Genomic DNA, 15,915 nt, shown 5'->3' on the forward strand with positions numbered 1-15,915 from the left:
ACATGCATACGCTGTGCATCAGGCCCCTGGTGCCTCTGCCTGAGCCAGAGTTTCCCTGCCCCTGGCACAGATGGTGTCTCATTTGGACCTCAAAATGATTGCCTTTATCTCAGATTGTCCCCTGAGGCATCGCACGCCTCTTCAGTCATGCACAGCTGGAGTTTATGAGCCAACCTCAAACTGCACCAATTTGACTCACATGGGCCTTGACCAGCATGTTCAGCAAAGCCTGGGCCGGATTTAGGTTTGATGAGGCCCTAAGCTACTGAAGGTAATGGGGCCCTTTATATGTCCAGCTGTCCTTTGTCAACAACAAGTTGTCACTGTTTTTTGTGTTGAATATATGCCATGCACCCAGTCCATGCAGAATGTAGGCACCCTATATATAGAAATGAGCAAACCAGTGATCTTTTAGGGAGCAGGCTAGCAGGCGGGGCCCATTACTTAAATCATAGGAGCCTACACAACACAAAACACTGTTACTGTATGTAGGTTTTATTTTATTTGTTTTTTTATCTTATATTTTGGAAATGTACATCTAGTTTTTTTCCCTTTAATTTTTTGGGGGCCCCTAAGCTATAGCTTGTTTAGCTCATATGTAAATCCAGCACTAAGAAAAGCTCAAGGAAGTTTCCGAAGTTTGTTCTCCAAACATGCAAGCCAAAGATAACTCATCCTTTCCAACATTTTGCTTGGGACACTCCTATTTTTATACAGAGCATCACTGCCCTTTCCCACACCTTACCCCTTGGTGAAGGCTCTTTTTATTCCTGCTGTACATCATATTCACTGACAGTTCCAGCCCATAATAGTCTGCTCTCTTCTGATTCCCAAGCTGAAGGGCTGTTTGTTCTTTGGGTTAGGGTTAAATGGGGATGTGGAATCCCCAGTGCTGGGGCCCAAATTCAGCCCACCAGCCCACCAAGCAATATCTTCTTTTAAAACCATCCAGATTGGTGGCCATCACACCTTCTGTTGGAGTAAGTTCCCTAGTTTAAATCTGCACTTTGTGAAGCTGTGCTTTCTTTCATCTATCCTGAATCGCCCAACATCCAGCTTCCTTGGATATGTTCTAGCAGTGGCGTGTGGTGAATTTGTTTGTATTAATATAACAGATAATGGTGTGCTGTCAAGGCAACCTGAAATTTGGGGATTCCTGCATATGCATGATTGTGTTGGGAAGTTGTCCTGCACACACACACACACAGCCCTGAAGAAGCACAAGATCAGATTGTGCTCACATATTTTGGCAGGTAGCATGGATCAAATGAGGGCAACTCCATGGGTGGAAATTGATGCCCTGCGTTGATGCTGTGGCAGGCTACCTTGGAACTACAGCCCTGCTTCTGAGGTAATTTTAGGACAAAACTAAGCTTCTCTTCGACCTGCAGGCACAGTGGTGTGAACCAGAATAAATATTTGATTGGGCCCAAACAGACCAAAATAGCACTGGTTCAGCCAACAACTTAAACTGTGTTTGCTTGTTTTTTAAAAGAGTAAATACAACTGTCTGAATATTTAGGATCTGTTTGCCCAGAGATAATCCTGAAGAAAAGGAGGGGGAAATGATGGCATTTAAGGAGAGCTGTTCTGAATCAGGACAAAAGTCCATGTAGTCCAACATGGTGCTGTTACAGTGGCCAACCAGATGCCCCAGAGAAGGGGTGTCCAATGTGTGGCCCAAGGGCCCTGTGTGGCCCTCAATGCCTTTTTTTGACACCCCCACCCCACAGTACTCTTGCTGCCTTCCCAAAGCTGGGTAAGCAAGGCACCATCAATCCCAGGTAGCAGGTTCAAGGATGCTGGGAATTGTAGTCTAACATCATATGGACGGCTTGCCCTGACGGTTCATCCACTCATCAGGATACAGTGGTGTGACATGTCCCAACTTCTTGTTTGGACATTATAAGAACATGATGAGTCCTTCTGGATCAGGCCCATCTAATCCAGCATCCTGCTCTTGCAGTGGCCAACCAGATGCCCCAGTGGGAAGCCTGAAAGCTGGACTCCCCCCCCCCCCCCGTTGAATAAAAAATGCTGTAAAATGGCTACATACAAATTCAATAAAACAGAGAATACAGCACAAAGCAATACATAGTATAACAACAGCAGTTCCAAAGCAGCTCAAAAAGCCAGCCAAAGGGAAGAAGAAAGTAAACCTCTCCACCCAGCCTCACAAACCTGTCTGTGGGAGAACCTATATGGATTGCAAGCAGAACTTGAATGCAACAGCTCTCTACCCACCTGTGACTTACCAGCAACTGATATTCAGAGGCATACTGCCTCCCACAGTGGAGGGAGGACATAGCCATCGCTAACACAGTTGGAGTTGTCCCTGAAGTGGGGAGCTATCTATTCCTCCAGAATTCCTGATTATTGGCAACAATAATCTGGGCCTCAGGACTACTGCAGAGCAGGAGATCTGTGGAGATGCCAAATCCAGGACGTTGAAATGGTCTTCTTGAGGAGCAGAGGGAGATGAAGCCACTAGGCTGAAAAAAGTTAGCTGCCCTAGCATTATAGCAAACCAGTGATGGGGAACTTGTGGTTCTCCAGATGTTGGTCTCCAAAGCTCATCAGCCCCAAGCACCAGGGCCAAATGGTCAGGGGTGATGATGGGAGATGGAGTTCCACAAAGTGTGGAGAGCTATAGGATCCCTAAGCCCGCAGGAAACCCACACCAGTGTCACAGCGGCCAAGAGAGGCCAGATGGTTGCTGTCTGATGCGGGCCAGAAGAGAGCAGCAGTGCAGGCCAGTGAAAGGTCAAGTTGCATAAGCAGCCGCCAATTATCCAAAGTGATGGAGGAAGGCAGGGTGTAATCGAAGGCAAGCAGGAGGTAAGTTCCCAAAGTAGCAGCTGACATTCAAGAAGGTCAAGTAGAGGCAGCCAAGGAGGGGCAAGGAGCAAGCACTCAGTTGCTCAGCCAGGCAACGTCCCTTCCAGCGAGACAAGAAGTTAGCATAAGTGCATAAGAAGTGCCTGCTGGATCAAGCCAAAAGCTCATCGAGTCCTGCACTCTGTTCTTGCAGTGGCCAGTCAGATGCCCATGGGAAGCCAGTGAGCAGGACCTGAGCGCAACAGAACTACTTGTAAGCATAAATAGTAAAAGCAGCATGAAAACAGTGCATGTGCACATGGCATTCCATGGTCTGATAGACTGGACTACTGCAATGCACTCTACATTGGGCTGCCCTTGAAGGTAAGAACCTAAGAGGCCAATGGAACAGGTCAAATGCCCATTTGTTCCTGGAGTAAAACTCCTACCATCCCTGACCATTGGCCATGCTGGCTTGGTGGTGACAGGTGTTAAGAACATAAAAACATATGAGCCTTTGGATCAGGCTAAAGAGCACCAAGAGCCTTCTGGAGGTTTCCTTACTGCGAGAAGTGAAGTTACAGGGAACCAGGCAGAGGACCTTCTCAGTAGTCGCACCCATCCTCTGGAATGCCCTCCCATCAGATGTCTAGGAAATAAATAACTATTTGACTTTTAGAAGACATCTGAAGGCACCCCTGTTTAGGGAAGTTGTTAATGTTTTATCGTGTTTTTAGTATTCTGTTGGGAGCCACCCAGAGTGGCTGGGGCAACCCAGTCAGATGAGTGGCATACAAATAATAAGATTTATTATTATTAAATTATTATAAAGGCACATTAGGTCCATCGTCCTGCTCTCACAGTGGCCAACCAGAGGCCCGTAGGAAGCCTCCAAGCAGGACCTGAGCAAAGGAACACTCTCCCTCTTCCAGTGGTTTCCAGCAACTGGTACAGTTATACCTTGTGCTGCGTTCTGCTCATTACAGACTTTCAGCTTATGAACGCAGCAAACCCAGAAGTGTTTACTTCTGGGTTCGCCACCCGCGCATGTGCAAAATCCATCTGCATGCTTCGCGCATGCGCAGAAGTGATGTGTGCTTCACACCCACGCAGAAGTGCTCGATCACACCACGCACATGTGCAGAAGAGGCGCTCTAGTTGCGGACTTTTCGGGGTGCAAACGGCACCCCAAAACGGATTAAGTCCGCAACTAGAGGTACCACTGTATTCAGAAGCATTGCTGCCTCTAACTGTCAAGGCAGTGCAAAGCCATCTCCTCCATGAATCTGTCTAATCCTAAGCCATCTAAATTGGTGGCCATCTCTGCCTTGTGTGGTAAGGAGTTGTGGTTGAACAATATCCAGAGAGCATCAGGTTGCACAAGGTTGTCCTTGAAGCACATGGAACTAACCAGGTTAAGTCACTGAAACCTATGCTGGTGAAACAAACTGGTGATGTCAGAAGCAACGGAACCTTCCCTGATTTAAACGCCAGAGCCCTGCAGAATACCATATGCCAAAGCATCCCCACATTTCCCATATTTGATTACAGGAAGCCATTTCCTCCAACGTGTGATTTATCTGTAACTTGGTGTGTCTGCAGTTTGTGTTCCTCTGCAGTGGAGAAAAGGCTTGGGGGCAGGGGGCATGCTCAAGCAATCTGCTCCGTAAGCAACCCTTTTGCAATGCACCTGTTCTTTTACACCTGCGGCTTGGGTTCCGCAGCTTGGCTGCAGGGCTGGATAGGGGTCCAGGGATAAGATGTGCCACTCGCTAACATGCAAAACCCAAAAATAAGCACAGATGGATTAGACAGCTGTCAATGGAAACATTTCAACAGGAGGGGAGCAAGGACCGCATCAGAGCTCAGCAACACCGATACTGTTCTGGATTAGGGCTCCAAGGACTGAAAAGCCTCCTTGCCTCTTTTGGAATAGTGACATCATCCCCTTTCTCGACCACTAACAGGGAAGAGTCATGCTTTCCAAGTAGCAGAGGCAATGAATATTAGCATCATGCTTCTCTGAACTTTGCGTTGTGACTGAGGAAACACTAGAATGGAAAACCTTTAGCTGTCTGGGCAGCTACCCTCATGTGGTGAGCTAGTAGAACGACAACTTAGGACATCAAGCAGGCAAATAAAGCTTTCTCAGATTCTGGGCTGCCGTTCCCTCCAGAATGACATTTGGGCTTTCCAGGACATGAAAGAGGCTTCCTGTTTCACTTTACCTGAAGAGGAGAGGTCTTTTTGCCTTCGGTGCAGTCACTGCCACTTACTTAAAGCTCAGCCCTGACATACAGACCTGTACAAAGGAGGCTGCGGAAGAGACTTATCACAATTGCCCCGTCATTAAACTTTTGGTGCTGTCAGCCTCCTCTGGAGAAAAGATGTGGGAGCCAGCTGCATAACACCTGCCCCTCCTCTCCAAACTGTACAGTGGTACTTTGGGTTACATATGCTTCAGATTAAAGACTCCGCTAACCCAGAAATAGTACCTCGGGTTAAGAACTTTGCTTCAGGATGAGAACAGAAATCATGCGGCGCGGCAGCAGCAAGAAGCCCCATTAGCTAAAGTGGTGCTTCAGGTTAAGAACAGTTTCAGGTTAAGAACGGACCTCTGGAACGAATTAAGTACTTAACCCGAGGTACCACTGTATTTAAGCCAGGCTCCTTGGAGTGCAGCGAGCAAGACCAGTATCAGAAACTTTATTGTCGGATAACACTGGTTTTGCTTTGAATTTATGTACTTCAGTCTAGAATAGATTTTTGTTTTGCGATATTGAATTGATTCTGTGTTTTCTAAACTGCTGTTTTTTGTCATTTTTGAATTTACTGGCACGCTCTGTATTTTGTATATTTGTATTTCCAATGCCCTGCATTTTGATGTTTTGAATGTTTGCTGTAAGCTGCCTGGGGCAGAGCTTAGTGTAGAAGTAAACTCAATCAACCAAACTCAGTTATTTGCTATCTGGGGAAATGGCCATGGAAGGGTGAGAGCAGGGCGCTGGTGTCTTGTGGATGCACCTACAAGCATGTACATAAGACTCAGTTTGCACCAGACCAAACTTTTGAAGATCTCAGGCTGAAAAGGTTCACAGGGTGTATGTGCACACTCTAGCAGTATGTTTCTAAAGGCACCTCCAGGAAAGGCAAATAAACAGTGGCAATGGGTAGCATCCAACTACTCAGAGTAGACCCACTGAAATGAAATTAAAATTAACAGACATAAGTTAAGGGTCAGGCTGTAGCTTGGTGGCAGAGCATCTGCTTTGCATCCAGAAGGTACCTGCTTCGATCCACAGAATATCCTAGGACTAGAACAGACCCTTGTCTAAAACTCTAAGAGTAGGGGCAGCACAGACAATACTGAGAGAGATGGGCCAGTGAGTCATGCCCATTAATTTCAGTAGGTTTACTTGGAGTAAGACCAACATTGGATACAACTCAGTACTTTGAACAGGTGTCAGAAAGCAGGAGAAGCTGAAACAATAGCAAATATGAGAACACAAAACAGCCTCTTCTGTCTTGTCCCTGAAGGGCTTCATGCTTCACTCAGATTAGGAAAACAGGACTGTTTCCTGTTATCTTCCAGCACGTTCCTCCAGCAGCATTGGGGCATTTGAAATGTTTGGCATGTTCTTCACATTCCAACCAACAAAGCATTCTTCGGCAATGTCAGAAAGAGGGAAGGCTGCAGTCGCATCAGGTTCCACCCATGGGATGGAGCTGTCAGCGATTGTGGTGAGAGAATTTCTCCAGTTCCGTTCCTGTATCGCTCCTTTTGTTTGCTCCCCATCTGATGCCCCACTCTTCCTGGATTCCAGTTTGACTAGAGCAGTTTCTAAAATGGATTCTCAAATTCAAGCATGCCCCCTTTGCTGCAGTTTCATCATTCCCTTTCATCTGCATCTGTCTTGAGTCCAGAGCAGACATCCTGGAGGGGCTGGTTGGGAGTTGCAAGTGCTCAGGTCCAACCCTCCAATTCTAGTTTGCTTGCCCAGTCCGCTCCTATATAATGGGACACAAGGGGGCATGTCACTTGCTGGATCAATGTCTTAGCTTGCTTAGCCATGCACAGTACTGATCTGAGCATTAAAGATTTTGGAAGAAAATGAGTTTGAATTCCTTATCCTCCAGGGACAGCTAAGACAGCACCATTGCAACCTTCCTGATTTTTCTGTGTACATGTGCACATCAATAAACACATGAGAACTGATAAAACACTGTTTTATTGAAAAATCTTGCTGCGATTGTATGATGACCGCAACATTATTTGTGTGTGTGTGTTACTGGTCCACAAATATGGTCCTGTGTGTTGGCTGAAAAATATCTCCCCCTGAAAAACTTGATACAATATGTGAGAAGCTTCACCCCAATGTTGCTTAATCAATATGAAAAAAGGACAGGGGGAGTCCCAAATTTGAACAAATAAATAAAAGAAATATCAACAATATAATCCTAGGCAATTATCCTAGGCACCCCTAGAAGTGGGAAATGGGGATGTTTCTAACTAACGTTTTTCAGGGTGGCAGGACAGAGGGCAGCTAATAACAATGGATGACATATTCCAGGAGTGAGGACCTGAGGGCTGCATTCAAATCTGGGCAAATGTCTGGGGGGCCACATGACAGTGGTGGGCAGGGCCAGATGCAGAAATGGGTGGACCAATGTACAGTATTTCCCCGTGTATAAGACTAGGTTTTTTCCCTAAAAGATAATGTCAAAAATTAAGGGGTGTCTTATACACAGATACATCTCTCCCCATTTTCTTAAATCTAAGACCCCAAGATAGGGGGCATCTTATACATGGGGCATCTTATAGACGGAAAAATATGGTAACTTTGTTCAGTAGGCTAGTTTCCACACATGCTCATCCTGCTCCCTGTCTGCCCTCCATACAGACAAACAAGGCATGTTCAAAGTTCATGGACACATTCCAGCCAGGCAAAAGCACTCAAGGAGGGTGCAAAATTGTTGAGTCTTCGGGACCAGAGAGACTCCTAGCTAGCACATTTGCAAAGATAAGCAGGGTCTGGTATGGTTTCAAATTGGATAGAGGATTGTTGAGATTCCTGCATTGCAGGGGGTTGGATCAGATAAGCCTTGGGATCCCCTCCAACTCTATGATTCTATGACTCCTGGAGGGCTGCATTCAGTTCCTGTGCCTCAGGTTCCTCTACCGCAGGCATATTTGGAAAACTCCCTGCTCCATGAGACATCACAGAACAAGTGAGCAACAGGAATTCCTTGGCAGGGCCTCACTATCTTTACCTGCACCCCATCCACTGTATTAACTGATGACTAATGATAAGATTTTCTTTATAGAGCAGGATGCTTTATAAATGGCTTTCTAGCACCAGCTAGTGGCAACATTAAGTGAAGACCAGTAAAATAATGATAATATTAATGAAGCAGCAGCAGCATCCTGGCTCCCACTCAACGAAGAACTCAAACTCAGGTTGCAGCTTCTACCCAACAAAAACAAAACAGAGGAACCAAAATTAGAACCGTTTAAAACATTTTAGCCAGTTGCCCCAACCCAAGAGTGCATGCATGAGAAAGTAATGTGGGGGATTTCTAGATCTGAATAGCGAATGACCTGAAGAATGACTTCTTCCTAAGGTTTAGTTGTTATCTCCTTTCCTAGTTTGAACCCACTGGTTTGGGTCCTACCCTCTGGAGCAGCATAAAACAAGTTTGTTCCGTCTTCCATGTGGCAGCCCTTTGGAAACTTGATTTTGGCTCTCATATCACCTTCTCAGTCTTCTCTTCTCCCTGCGATGTGATCCACCCTGCAAAGCCCTTGGGTGCAGGGTCAGTTTGGTGCCACTGCCAGTGGAGGAATGGCTGCAGCTTAGGGTGCATTGCTTAGGGCAGGAGCAGCCAACCAGTGGCTCTGCATATGTTCCTGGACGCCAGATCCCATCATCCCTGATGACTGGCCACACTGGCTGGCACTAACAGGAGCTTTTCCTTTTTCAAAGTTACATTGCTATCTTGTCTTTCTTCTGAAGAGCTTAAAGTGCTGTCCATGGTTCTTTCCCCATCCCATTTAGCCTCACAACAACCCTGTGAGGTAGGTTAGGTTGAGAGGCAGTGGCTGGCCAAAGGTCACCCAGCAAGCTTCATGGATGAGTGGAGGATTTGAACCCTGGGCTCCCAGTGTAACCAGTATTGTAAGCACCACAGCAACAACCTGAGGACTTCTCTCATCCTCAGTGAGGGTGAGCTTCTTCCGCAGTCACCAGAACCCCACGTAGCCTCTAGTCTTCATTGAGGACTGGCTGCTTGCTCCCCACATCCCTGGAAGTCGCATAGCGAGTGCTGTGCTCCACATAGTCTCTAGTCCTCATTGAGAACGGGCTGCTTGCTCCCCACATCCACGGCAAGTTGTCAATAAGGGGGAGATGCCTATCCACTCACTGAAGACCACAAGCCCCACATAGCGAGTGCTGTGCTTTGTCCCTATAACCCCACAGCCCCCTAGTTCTCAATGACGACGAACTGCCTGTCTCCCACATGCCTCTAATCCTCAGTGAGGGCAAGCTTCAGGTCCGCTCACTGAGGACTGCAAGTCGCACAGCGGGTGCTCTACGTTGCCTCTAGTTCTCATTGAGGACAGGCTGCTTGCTCCCCACATCCCCGCCAAGTTGTCAATAAGGGGGAGATCTGCCTACCCACTCACTTAGGGCCGGATTTAGGTTTGATGAGCCCTAAGCTACTGAAGGTAATGGGGCCCCTTTATAGGTCCAGCTGTCCTTTGTCAACAACAAATTGTCGCTGTTTTTTGTGTTGAATATATGCTATTTGGTACTTTATGGACCTAACAGGTATCTAAAGCCATTTGCACATAACGAAATATGTATTTTATCAAAGTAATTGTTGAACTGAAATACAATTAAGAAGTATATTACTAGTGAAATTTTGGAGGGGGTCCCGAGAGCTATAGCTTGTTTAGCTTATACGTAAATCCGGCACTGCGTGACTCACTGAAGACTAAGAGCCCCGCATAGAGCGGATTCTGCTGTGTTTTGTCCCTATAGCCCCACAGGACCCGTAGTCCTCCATGACGGCAACCTTCTTGCCTCCTACACACCCCTCTAGTCCTCAGCGAGGGCAGCCTTCTTGCCCGTTCAGCATGCGCTACAACCCCACGGGGCCGCTAGTCCTCAGTGAGGACGGGCTGCTTGCCGGAGCCCCCTCGGAGCGAGAGCGCCTGAGCCCCACACATCGCTCTAGCCGCCGGGCTGCCTGCTGCGCTCCCACCCTAGAAGCCACCGCCCTCCAATCACCATCCCTCTAGACCTCAGTGAGGACGAGCTTCTCACCCGAGAGCCAAGAAGGCCGTTCCCCGCGCGAGCTCTTATTCCCTCGCGCGCCGCCGGCCGTTGAGTGGTCGCCTCGCGCGCCCTCCTCCCTCCCTACCTCGCACGAGGCCCCCTCCCCTCCCCTTCCCTCCCTCTCCCCCTCCCCTCCCGGCCTCTCCGCCGCCGCCGTCACTTCCGAGGCCGGAGACAAAATGGCGTCCGGAGGGGGCCGAGGGGCCCTATGGGGCCTTTCGAGCTGAGCCGGGGGTCGGCTCTCGAGGAAGGAGGAGGAGGCCGCGGCCACGGCGGCGGGCAGCGCAGGTAAAGGCCGGCTCGGAGCGAGGGGGGCGAGGGCAGGGTGAAGGCGGCAGCCACTTGCCCGCCGCTTCTTCCCTTCTCAGCGAAGGGGGCTCGGCGGGGTGGGGAAGGGGATTTCGCCCCAAGGGTTGTTGGGGGTTTTTTTGGGGGGGGGGACGACACACACACACACCCTCCTCGCCAGCCTCACCCTCTTCCCCCAAAGGAAGCGGAGTGGACATAGGATGGGGATGGGGTGGGATGCGGTGTAGGGGTGAGAGGTGTGAATTGGGGTGAGGTTATCCTAATTGGGGGAGGCACCCCCTCACATGTCCCAAAGTGGACTGGAGGGAGGGGGCGTGGATTTGGGGGGGGGGCGGGAGGTGAGGCGTGCATTGATGGGGAGGGGTGTGGTGGAGTGGGGGTGGGGATGGGGAGTCTCGTTGCAGGGGTTGCCCCATTGGGAGTAAAACTGGGAGGGGGACACACAAACACACCGCTTCCGGGGAAACCTCCCTCCCCCACCCCGCTTTAGCAAAAATGGAGGGGTGCAAGGGATTTGGGGTGGGGGTAGAGTAAGGATGAGGTGTTGATTCAGGGGTGTTGTTTTTTTCATCTTGCAGGGTTTTTTGTGGGGGGGGGGATCCCCCAAGCCCCCAAAGGGATGGGGCTTTTTCTTGAACAGTTTTAGGCCTGCTTTGATGGGTTGGTGTTTGTGTGTGTGTGTGTGTGTGTGTGTGTGTTGTATTTTATCTCAGCTGAGGAAGTAGGTCTGTAAGGGGGACCCCAGACCCCACCCCACACGTGTTGCAGTGTATAAGTAGAGTTCTATGTTCATGTGCATGTGTTGTGTTTCACATAGCAGATAGGCATGGGCCAGGAAAGGGGTCTTCTCCCTCCCTGCCTCCATGTCCAAATTGTGGTGGAATGATGGGAGTGTGTTGGTGAATTTTGCTCCCAGTTAGAGGATAGGTGGGAGGACGCCTCCGGAAAGGATTCCTGCCCCCTGCTAAAAGTGGAGGTGCAAAAATGGATAGTAAAGTTCTAATGGGAAGGAGCAGGGTTCTGGAAGTGGGACTCTGTCCCATGCTCACAACTAAGTTTGAAGTATGGAGTTGAGTGGTTCTGAAAAGGACCCCCCCCCCCAACACACACACCCAAAGTTTGGTTATAGGAGGTTGCATAAAAGTGTGTGCATCTAATTGCCCCTTAGACAGGAGTTTGACTGAAGGAGGGATCCCCCGTCCTCACAGAAGTTAGGTTCTGGATTGGGGGTGCGACTGTAGCATGAATGGGAGTTGTGCTGAAAGCTAGGATGAAAAGATGTATCAGTCCTTCCCATTGCATCCCAAAGTCAGAGTGAGTGCCTGGAAATAAAGCCACAAGGAATCTAGAGGTCCTGCTGTTGTACTCTGAATTTTGAGTCACTTGTATAGTGTCCGTAGAAGGAGAAGAGCCAGGAGATGTAATTGTAACAGTAATGATGATACGCATACAAGGATAAAGGATGAAAATGAATATCTTTGAGGCATATATTTTCCTTCAGGCAGAGTTTCCTCATTCTTCCTTATCTCCACCCTGCTTCCACCCCCCACCCCCAAAGCTGGCTGCTCCCACAACATGCTACCTCCATAGATCTAAAGGGAAATGTGTCTGAATGCTGTTGGCTTCCGAAAATTGAAGCCAATGCCCCTTAATTGGAACTAAGGGAAAGGACTAACTGGGGAATTGTTGTGGTTTTATGTTAGAAGAGGAGGGTCTGTGGTGAGTGATGGGGTAGCTGGAGTACAGGGCATGTTTAGCCAGAATATTTTTTTTAGACATGATGCTGATAGTGCTTGTAAAGTGCTCTTTCACTTATGTGCATTTTAGCCAATGAGAGCATTGAAACTGATACATTATTCTCTCCCCCCCCCCTTTCAAATGAGATTTGCAAATACACTAAACAAAGCAACAGACTAAAATAGATAGTAAAAACAGTCATAAAGGCAAGGAGAATAAAAATACAAGATAAAAAAGAATGAATAGCAGTGTCTAATAACACAACTCCACTTCTTAACACAAGAGAAGTGCATTCAGGGACATGCGTGTGTTGTAATAGCCTTTTCATTTCATAGAATCATAGAGTTGGAAGAGACCACAAGGGCCATCGAGTCCAACCCCCTGCTAAGCAGGAAACACCATCAGAGCACTCCTGACATATGGTTGTCAAGCCTCTGCTTAAAGACCTCCAAAGAAGGAGACTCCACCACACTCCTTGGCAGCAAATTCCACTGTCGAACAGCTCTTACTGTCCGGAAGTTCTTCCTAATGTTTAGGTGGAATCTTCTTTCTTGTAGTTTGGATCCATTGCTCCGTGTCCACTTCTCTGGAGCAGCCGAAAACAACCTTTCTCCCTCCTCTATGTGACATCCTTTTATATATTTGAACATGGCTATCATATCACCCCTTAACCTCCTCTTCTCCAGGCTAAACATGCCCAGCTCCCTTAGCCGTTCCTCATAAGGCATCATTTCCAGGCCTTTGACCATTTTGGTTGCCCTCCTCTGGACACGTTCCAGTTTGTCAGTGTCCTTCTTGAACTGTGGTGCCCAGAACTGGACACAGTACTCCAGGTGAGGTCTGACCAGAGCAGAATACAGTGGCACTATTACTTCCCTTGATCTAGATGCTATACTCCTATTGATGCAGCCCAGAATTGCATTGGCTTTTTTAGTTGCCGCGTCACACTGTTGGCTCATGTCAAGTTGGCTCATTTCAGCACTCCCATCCTCTGAAACAAAGCAGAAGTTGGCCTGCTGTTATCACCTTATCTGCTTTGTGTACACACCCAAAGTTAGCTAATGTGAGATAGTCCTTTCAACCACTCTCTGGTATTCAGAATCAAGATACATAAAATTTCATCCAACCTGTTTGGTGCATCTCTGATACTCCTTGAGCTTGTGAAGTCAAGGGGTGGTAATTATTACTTAACACAGAATATAGGAGTAATATCTTGTTTTATTGTATCAATATTATACTGCAAATGCTAGGCCATACTATGCACTAGCCTCCTATGGGGCATTAGTCTCTTGTGGGGAAATCACCTCCCTTCAATAGCACATTGTGGTACTGGACAACCATAGTGGTTGATGGGAAGGAATGTGGCATTCTTGAGATGTCACCCCTAAAGATGGTACCTGCAGGATAAAGGACTAAACATGCAGAAGACAGAATGAGGATTCAATGTACCTTATCAGATTTGATAACGGTCAAAACTAATAAAATGAATTTCAGTAGGGACAAATGCATTTTTGCACTTAGACAGGAAGAACCAGATGCACAGATATAAGTTGGAGTACACTTGCATTGCCAGTAGTACATATGAAAAGGAACATGGGGGCTTAGTAGACCACAAGCTTAACATGAGTCAACAGTGTGATGCTGCAGCGGTGGGAAAAAGCCATTGCTATTCTAGGCTGCATCAGCAGAACTATAGTATCCAGGTCAAGGGAAGTCATAGTCTGGCTCTATTCTGCCTTGGTCAGACCACACCCTTAGTACTGTGTCCAGTTCTGGGCACCACAATTTAAGAAGGATATTGACAAGCTGGAATGTGTGCAGAGGAGGGTGACCAAGATGATAAAGGGTCTGGAACCCAAGCCTTAGGAGGAATGGTTGAGGGAGTTCTGTGTGTTTAGTCTGGAAAAGAGGAGACTGAGAGGAGATATGATAGCTGTCTTCAGTTATCTCAAGGTTTGTCACATGGTGACCAGAAAGAAGATTCCAACTAAACATCATGAAGACCTTTCTGACAGTGAAAGCTGTTTGGCAGTGGAACAGACTCCCTTGGGAGGTTGTGGACTCTCCTTCCTTACAGGTTTTTAACAGAGGATGCCTTAGTGCTTTAGTTGAGATTCCTGCACTGTAGGGGGTTGGACTAGATAATCCTTGGGGCCCCTTCCAACTGTACCATTCTATGATTCTATACCATACAGGTGGTTGGCACCTACAGAGAGAAGTCTTGTTATACGTCTGGTAGAAGTTGTAGGGCGGCTGCATACTTTATTATTGGGATTTGTGTGTTAAGACAGGAAACTGAGATACATGGTAGTGTTTGTGTAGTGTTCCATTTTTCTTTTCCCTATGAATGTCAGTCTTTTCTTCCCTGCCTGCTCAGTATAGCTAGCAGATTGGAATGTTTTCAGGTGTGGGCTTCTTTCATTCGAAAGTACACAGGGAAATGTGTGAAATGCTCAACGATGACATTCAAAACAGAGCAATCTAGAGTAGGGATGGGGAACCTATAGCTGTCCAGACATTGTTGGACTTTATCAGCCCCAGACAGTGAGGCCAGTGATTAGGGATGATTGTAATTGTGGTCCAACAACATCCAGAGAGCTGCAGTTTCCCAATCTCTTATCTTGTGGTATTGCAATTAATGTAAATCAGACAATGCTAATTTTGCATTGTTCAGTTGTTTTGTACTACACCCACCATATAGCTGTACTGGCTGGGAATGATGGGAATTGTAGTCCAAAATATCTGGAGAACACTAGGTTGGGGAAGGATGAGTTGCTGCCTTGCATTTGAAAGTGTATTTTAAGCGTAATGAAGCATCCTTGGTCGTTTTACAACAGTTCATCACATTGTTGAGGTGTATTGTATGCTCAGTCAGTTTCTGTTTGTTCCCACATATTACTTTCTCTACAGGGCGTGTGCAAAATTCAGCTATATCTGATTACAGCAGGGAAGTGATTGGGGATGTTAGCACTGAAATGCTGGCTTAATGCGGCTTATTTCTTTCTGTGCACATTTAAAAACTATTACCTCAATGTCAGCAAGACCACTTGTACTCTTTGTGCATCCATAAGAGTTAGAACATCTTGTTCAAATGTGAGTGATTAAAAGTTAAGCCACGCCTTCAAATTCTTGACAGCATTCGGGAAAAACTAGCATCTTATTTCAATTTTTAATGGCTTGATTTGTGGAGTATTTTATGGAGCTACAAAATCAAGAGTGAATGGGTCCTTAATGTATCAAACTGGAATGTACACTGTGTGTCAAGGTCAGAATATTTGTCCATCTAGGCTACTTAGTTGGATCGACTGGCAGCAGCTCTTTAGTCTCAGACAGAGGAGAGGCTTCCAGGCCACTTCCTCCCTGATTCTTTTAGCTGTAGAGATGCTGGAGGTTGAACCTGACCTTCTCTTTCTTTTTTTTTTAAATGCACAGTATGGTAAGACACCACCTGTTAAATTCTTATCTGTATTCATTCTGCCTTAATTTCTTAGAATGTGAGTCTGCTGTTCTGTCCCGTCCCCCCCTCCCCCACCAAATCACAGGATGCATGTGTTGAAGTAGAATACCTGTGCTCTAAGAGCAATAATTGCTGTGACTATTTTGCAGCAATAGTGAAACACGCTTCCTAGGCTAGAGGCACACCATGTTCTGCAGGTTCAACAGTGGTATCCACACTTCCTCATAAGCCGAATAGGAGTAGCTGACTTACTAT

The 15,915-nt window shown here is 47.2% G+C and overlaps 1 protein-coding gene and 1 long non-coding RNA gene across 2 annotated transcripts in view; one reads left to right on the plus strand and one right to left on the minus strand.

Moving 5' to 3' along the window:
* Positions 1-6,214: 6,214 nt before the first annotated feature.
* On the minus strand, positions 6,215-10,271 carry LOC310682968. Its single transcript, XR_014514219.1, has 2 exons — positions 10,146-10,271; positions 6,215-6,825 (listed from the first exon to the last, which is right to left on the minus strand). It is a non-coding gene; the product is annotated as an uncharacterized lncRNA (long non-coding RNA).
* A 23-nt stretch (positions 10,272-10,294) lies between these two features.
* PRDM2 (PR/SET domain 2) overlaps positions 10,295-15,915 on the plus strand; it is a 48,484-nt gene continuing 42,863 nt past the window's right edge. Inside the window, exon 1 of the mRNA XM_083452039.1 lies at positions 10,295-10,445. The gene's annotated coding sequence lies outside the window, so the exon portion shown is untranslated. The remainder of the gene's footprint in view (positions 10,446-15,915) is intronic.

This window comes from Podarcis tiliguerta, assembly GCF_965153285.1.
Source record: "Podarcis tiliguerta genome assembly, chromosome: 8".
NCBI classification, from domain to species: domain Eukaryota; kingdom Metazoa; phylum Chordata; class Lepidosauria; order Squamata; family Lacertidae; genus Podarcis; species Podarcis tiliguerta.